We start from the raw sequence: 7,304 nt of genomic DNA on the forward strand, positions 1-7,304 counted from the left end.
GAGGTTTAAATCTTAACTGAAACTGCATTGAAATTTAGTTTGGGGGTATATCCATGAATCGTACTGCCAATATGGTATTATTAAAACCTCTGGGTCAACATTAATTGAAGTTAAAAAACTTTGTTCATCTGACTAGTTGTGAATGATAAAGCGAGGCAGCATTAAGATTAGATTAGATTAGATTAGATTACTTACAGTGTGGAAACAGGCCCTTCGGCCCAACAAGTCCACACTGCCCCGCCGAAGCACAACCCACCCATACCCCTACATGTACCCCTTACCTAACACTACGGGCAATTTAGCATGGCCAATTCACCTGACCTGCACATCTTTGGACTGTGGGAGGAAACCGGAGTACCTGGAGGAAACCCACGCAGACACGGGAGAATGTGCAAACTCCACACAGTCAGTCGCCTGAGGCAGGAATTGAACCCAGGTCTCTGGCGCTGTGAGGCAGCAGTGCTAACCACTGTGCCACTGTGCCACCCACACTGCATGTAGTTCAGAATTCTTATCAAGGGACTGAACTCAGTTGAATAACTCATCAAAATTAGGAAGGGGAACAGGAAGAAGTTACAGTGATGTGGTGAGGAGGCAAGGGGAAAGGAAGGGGGAGGAGGAAATAAACTCTGGAGGGCATAGACTGCATGATGATGAGGAGAAAGATTTCTAAAAGCTTCTATAATATCTCCTGCTTCTTATTTCAAGAAGGCTGCGAAGTTCTGATAAAGGAAATGAAATTAATTTTGTCAGATTCACATTGAGTTGTACTGTACTACATCCAGATTAAGCATTGAACTACCTGCAGTTATTCAAATATTATCTTTTCCTGGACATTATTTCTCTTTTACTTTCCATTTTGTTTTTCCTGATTGTCTCCTAGCCACTTGGCACCCTCTACTGTCCTGTGTAGATGTGACATTGAAAGGGTAGTTTGAACATTTATTGTTGATCAATAGATGTCAATGAGGCCAATAGAAAAGAAAGTCAGGCCAGATGTAAGACAAGTCAATGATTAATTATCATCCCAATTACCATTCACTTTTTGTGTGACAACATACAATGTTCACAACAAAGAGACAGGCCATTCAGCCCAACAGATTCACGTTTACCATTGGACTGGCCATACATAGGTGGAGGCAGTGAGTCAAGACGACAAATTCTATTGTACATACCACCAGGGACTGATTAGTCTTGCAACTCTAACAGGATTTTATGATTTGTTTTTGAGCAGGATTGTGTAGCATGCTTAGTTGCAGGTCCAATGGATATGAATTTGGACCTGCCAGTAAGAACAGCATAAGTTTTAGTAATTTCGTCATGACTATGTCACTCCAAATATTAAGTTTGCAGGTATGCAAGGAGGAAGGCAATGGTTTAGAGGTATTATCACTCAATTATTAATCCAGGGATGCAGGCAATATTCTGGGGACCTGGGTTCAAATCCTGTGATGGTGGAATTTGAAATCAATTTTTAAAAATCTGGAATTAGGGTCAAATGATGATCATGAAATCATTGTCGATTGTTGGCAAAACTGATCTGGTTCACCTACGCCCTTTAAGGAAGGAAATATTATCCTTACCTGGTCTGGCTTACATGTGACTCCAGGACCACAGCAATGTGATTGATTTTTAACTGCCCTCTGGGCAATTAGGGATGGGTAATAAGTACTGGTCTAGCCAGTGATGCCCTCATTCTGTGAACAAATATTGAAAAAATATATGCGTGGGATGGCCTTAAAACCTCGCAAATTCCCAAGTACTCACACTGCATGTAAAAATCCAACAAACCATTGGGTACCCCAAATATACATGTGTGAGACCAACTCGGCATAATCTCAAGGACTGCCCATCATCACTGGGCTTGTGGCAGGATAGCTGGTTATAGTCAAGTTCAAACTGAGCAAACAACTCTCCCTGTTTGAATGGGACATTCAGGACTATCAAAACTGAAGTCTGGTGTCGGGGAAACTCACAGCCTTCAGACATTACATGATCAGACAGGTTTGCTGCTTGCTTGATGGCATCTTTTCACCAGAAAGATTGGGAAATTGAGGATACATCGGGCTTCCAGGAAATGTATGTGGGCAATCATGAACGGGAGCAACAGAAGATTACACTTCCCTTGGATAAACTGGAGACAGTAAAACCCAGACTGGCTGCCTTTTCTGGGATAGACTGACTGCACAAGCCAGGGACTGAATCTCAAATGTACACTGGGTTATTTAACAGCTGACACAATTGTGTTATAGACCAAAAACAAGTTGCAGATGCTAGAATCCAAAGTAGACAGGCAGGAGGCTGGAAAAACACAGCAAGCCAGGCAGCATCAGGAGAAGTTGATGCTTCAGTTGTAACCCACTAGGAACAGAAGTTCAAATAGAGTTTGTTCTGGTAAATTACAGAGATCCAGTGTACACACAGGAGTGCTTACTGTTTCATTATTAATCATCAGTGATGTTATAACACTGTTGGGATGCCATCCTGTCAAACAATGCTATAGTTCAGACAACAAAAAAAGCACAGTTCTGTGGAAGGGTCACCAGACACAAAACGTTAACCCTGATTTCTCTTCACAGATGCTGCCAGACCTGCTGAGCTTTTCCCAGCAACTTCTCTTTTGGAACAAGAAATCACAGCCTGTTCTGATGTTGTTCTTCATCCTCAGAGGTCATAAGGGAAGGCAATAGAACTAAATGATTACTTGGGCATCATTTCAAAGTTGCTGGGGTCTGGCCAACATATATCCCTCCATCAATACAAGCTTCAAACAGGTTTAGCGATGTTAGCTCAGTTGGCTGGAAGGCTGGTTATGGCAAGTAAGGTAATGCCAACAGTATCTTGTAGCTGCTGCTGTTACTGTGACGGTCTCTCCTTCTCATGCTCTCCCTCTGTCTGAGGTGTGGTGACCAGTTGTCTCTCCCTAATTAAAGAGTGGAATGGAGGCAGCTACTTTTTATATGACTATTACTGTCTACCTCCATTTTCACTCCTGAACTTTTGACTCTTTATTGGAAAGTGCCATTGTCACATAATGATAGAATATCAGCGGGCCAGCACCCTTAAAACCAGATCTTATCTTGACTAGGAATGAAGAATGGATGCTGAGTAGTCTTGAAGGTGATGTAAGTGGAATCACATTTCAACACAGTGAGAACCTTCAGCAGAATCAGAGAGAAGATCGCGGTTGGCAACAGAAAAAAGGGCAAAGCTACATTTGTCTCCAGAACTGCAGTGGGGATGGTGACTACTTTTTCTCCTTGACCTTGTCTTTCTCAATACATTTCTTATTATTGCTCCCTCTTCAGATAACCTGAATTTTGGGATTTCAAAGTAGATTCACTTGAACACGGGTAAGTGAGAATTGTAGAAGCTAGATCACTGAAAATATTGAAAGAGGAGGTAGGTAGATTTTCAGGAAGTTGAAAGCTATTAGGAACTTGCACAAGAAAGGAGTTGAGACCCAGGCAGATCAGGCATGTTCTTGATGAATGAGAAGGTAGGATTTTTTCTCCTATTTCTTGTATTCTAGGACTTCTGGTGTCAATTGGAGGCTTATGCTTGGACTATGGATGTTGGCACATGCCTTACCTCCTTAAGATGTCCCTTTCTCCTGTTGGTGCTATGTGCCAAATGTAACAGTGGTAAAGGGCCAACGAAGGCTATTTTGAACAGTGAGGACTGGTGCCATATTGTTACTGAATCACTTGAAAGCCAAAAAGTCAGATTTCTTTCAAAGCCACATTCCCAGAAACATGTACCTCTTTTATTTTGTTCAACTAGATTCTGATTTCCATTATTTAAAAATCTTATTCAGGTGCAAGACGAAACATGTTTTGGATTGAGCACACATTATGTAAACATTTTGTTCAGTATTGTGTTCTTAATTGTGACTTATTTGTGCTTTTCCTATCTGTGTGACAACCACGGCAACAATTCTACAGATTTATGGTCGCAGAATCCCTACAGTATGGAAGCAGGCCATTTGGCCCATTGAGTCCACAACTGCCCCTCCAGAGAGCATCCCACCCCCTACCCTATCCCTGTAACCCTGCATTTCCCATGGTTATTCCACCAAGCCTACACATCCCTGGACACTACGTGCAATTTCCCACGGCTAATTCACCTAACTTGCATATCGTTGGACTGTGGGAGGAAACCGGAGCACTTGAAGGAAATGCGCGCAGACACGGGGAGAATGTGCAAACTCTACACAGTCGCCTGAGGCTGGAATCTAACCGAGTCCCTGTCATTGTGAGGCAGCAGTGCTAACCACTGAGCTACCATGCCAACTTTGTTTGTGCAAATGCAAGCTAAGAGTCTGCGAAGGGATACCAATAGGATAAGTGAATGAACACATATTTGGCAGATGAAGGATAATGTGGATAAATGTGAGTTTATCCACTTTAGCATGAAGGATACGGGAGAAAGAAAAAACATAATACCATATAAATGGTAAGAGACTGCAGAAGTTTGCAATAGAAAGGGATCAGAGTGTTGTTGTATGTGAATAACAATGAGTTAGCAGGCAGGTACAGTAATTAGAAAATTCATTGGAACATTGGGTCTTTATTGCAAGGAAACAAGACTGTAAGAGTATGGCAGTCCTACTACAGCTATGCAGGCCATTTGTTTACTGGAGTACTATGCACAATTTTGATCTTTTTAAGAAAGATATACATGCACTTGAAATAGTTCAGAGAAGGTCCACCAGACTGATTCCTGAGATGGAAATGTTGTCTTATGATGAATGGTTGACCAGGTTGCACCTATATTCACTGGAGTTGGAAGGTAACAAGCTTGAGAGGGCTTGACAGGATTTAGAGCATGTTTCCTTCCTGTGGGGGAATTTAAACAAGGGGGCACAAGTTAAAGACATTGTGTTTGCCATTTAAGATAGAGATGTGGAAGAATTTCATCTCTCAAAGTTGTGTTAGTATTTGGAATTCTTTTACTCAGCAAAGCAGTTGAGGCTAGGTTTTGAATATAGGATCGTAGAATTCCTATGATGAGGAAAGAGGCCATTCAGCCCAGAGAATGTGCACTGACCCGCTGAAGAGTGTCCCACCCAAACCCAGCCCCCTACCCTATCCCCCTAACCTGTTGTGTAATATAATGGTTCTGAAAGGGTTAATGTTAGAGACTGTATTAGGAACTTCTCCAACCTGATTATGTCATATAGTCTTCCATGAGGTAAAATAGAGGCTAGCTCAAGATCTCAATGGAGGCAGGTGGGTCATCAATGTCCTCATAATCTTAGTTATTTTGGTTAAGAAGGCAATGTATGCTTATTGTTTGAATGCAATAAACAGAATCTTGCTAAGACAATTGTCTCTTCTCATCAAAACTCATTAGCAGTTCATCCTCTACCATTTGTAACTAAGTAGGTCCTTAGATTGTGTACCAGTACAGTGGTAGTGTCCCTATCTCTGAGTCAGGAGGCCTGAATTCAAGTCTTACCTGCTTCAGAATAGTGTAACAGCAACTCTGAACTGATAGATTAAAAGCTTTATGAAGTTGAGGGATCATTTGCTGCAGTGATTGGGTCCCTTTGTCTAGGGCCTAGAAGGCCTGGGTTCAAGTCCTATCTGCCACAGAGCTATGTTCATAATATGTCTGCACAGGTTGAATTTAAAAATACCTAGAAAGGTGGACTTAGCAGTTTGATTTTTGCTTTTATTACAGTGTCCGCAAAGGGCTGTCTAACTCCAGTAAGTCTTATTTTGAAAAAGTGGAAAGGAGGATTGGTGGCAGCACTCTGTACCAATCATTAGTTGATAGTGGCGTGTTCCACAGCACGTACAATACACACTTTCCCTGAATAAGAGCGAGCCATTTAGGACTCAGGAAAGGAGAAATTTCTTCATTCAGAGAGAGGTGAATCTTTGGAATGTTGGTAAATTTTTGGAATGGCCCGCTTCCACACTGTAGGAATTCTATGATTCAGTCAAAGAGTTGTAAAAATTCTAATTTTCAACATGGGATGTCAGTATCACTGTTTAGATGAGCATTTAATACCCAATCCCAATTTCCCAGAGGGCAGTTAAGAGTCAATGACATTGCTGTGGGTTTGCAGTCACTTGTAGGACAGACCAAGGGCTCTTTGGGTGCAATGGTAGTTAGCCCCGTGATTCAGAGGTGTGTGAAAATTTTTCTGAACTGGTTAGAAAATATCTGTAAGACAATAGGTTTCCTTCCCTCAAGGAAATAAGTGAATGGATGAGTATTTACAACAATTGACAATTATATATTCACTGATTATTTGCAGGTTTTATTGAATTCAAATGCCACAATATGGCTCAGTGGGACTCACCCCAAGTCCTCAGAACATTAGCTAGACACCCTGGGTTACTAGTGTGTTGCTGGAAAAGCACAGCAGGTCAGGCAGCATCCTGATGAAAGGCTTCTGCCTGAAATATCAATTTTCCTGCTTCTCGGATGCTGCCTGACCTGCTGTGCTTTTCCAGCAACACACTCTCAACTCTGATCTCTAGCATCTGCAGACGTCATTGTCTCCCACTCTGGACTACTAGTCCAAATACATTATCAGTACTTTACTGCATCCCTCTATAACTGGAAGATATTCCTCAAGTTTATATTGAGCTTCACTGGAACATCCCCATTCCTTTGCTTTGTAATTCAGTGTTTTATTGGCTATGTGCAATCAATTTAATTCTTAACTGTTATGATATGCACATGTTGTCTACATTCATGTTTAATATTTTTATATATTTGTGCATGGGATTATAATGTTAAAATCTCTCCATGTATCTAATATTATGCCACATAACGCTTTGAGAAAAATATAGAAGATCCCATAGGTGAAATTACACAGCTATTTGGGTGGCACGGTGGCTCAGTGGTTAGCACTGCTGCCTCACGGCGCCAGAGACCCGGGTTCAATTCCTGCCTCAGGCGACTGATTGTGTGGAGTTTGCACATTCTCACCGTGTCTGCGTGGGTTTTCCCCGGGTGCTCCGGTTTCCTCCCACAGTCCAAAGATGTGCAGGTCAGGTGAATTGGCCATGGTAAATTGCACGTAGTGTTAGGTAAGGGGTAAAATGTAGGGGTATGGGTGGGTTGCGCTTCGGCGGGGTGGTGTAGACTTGTTGGGTCGAAGGGCCTGTTTCCACACTGTAAGTAATCTAATCTAATCTAATCTAAATTTGCTGAAGAGGCAGTGAACAAGTTAGAACATAGGCACCGATACAGAGAGTATTAGAAATCTAGAGCAACACCAAGCAAACACCAGAGACACTCAGCAGGTCAGGAAACATCCAGTAGGAAACACAGAAAGCATTTCA

This window comes from Chiloscyllium plagiosum, unplaced genomic scaffold, assembly GCF_037043375.1.
Source record: "Chiloscyllium plagiosum isolate Xiang-an unplaced genomic scaffold, Cpla_swu_hap1 HiC_scaffold_29, whole genome shotgun sequence".
In the NCBI taxonomy this organism is placed as follows: domain Eukaryota; kingdom Metazoa; phylum Chordata; class Chondrichthyes; order Orectolobiformes; family Hemiscylliidae; genus Chiloscyllium; species Chiloscyllium plagiosum.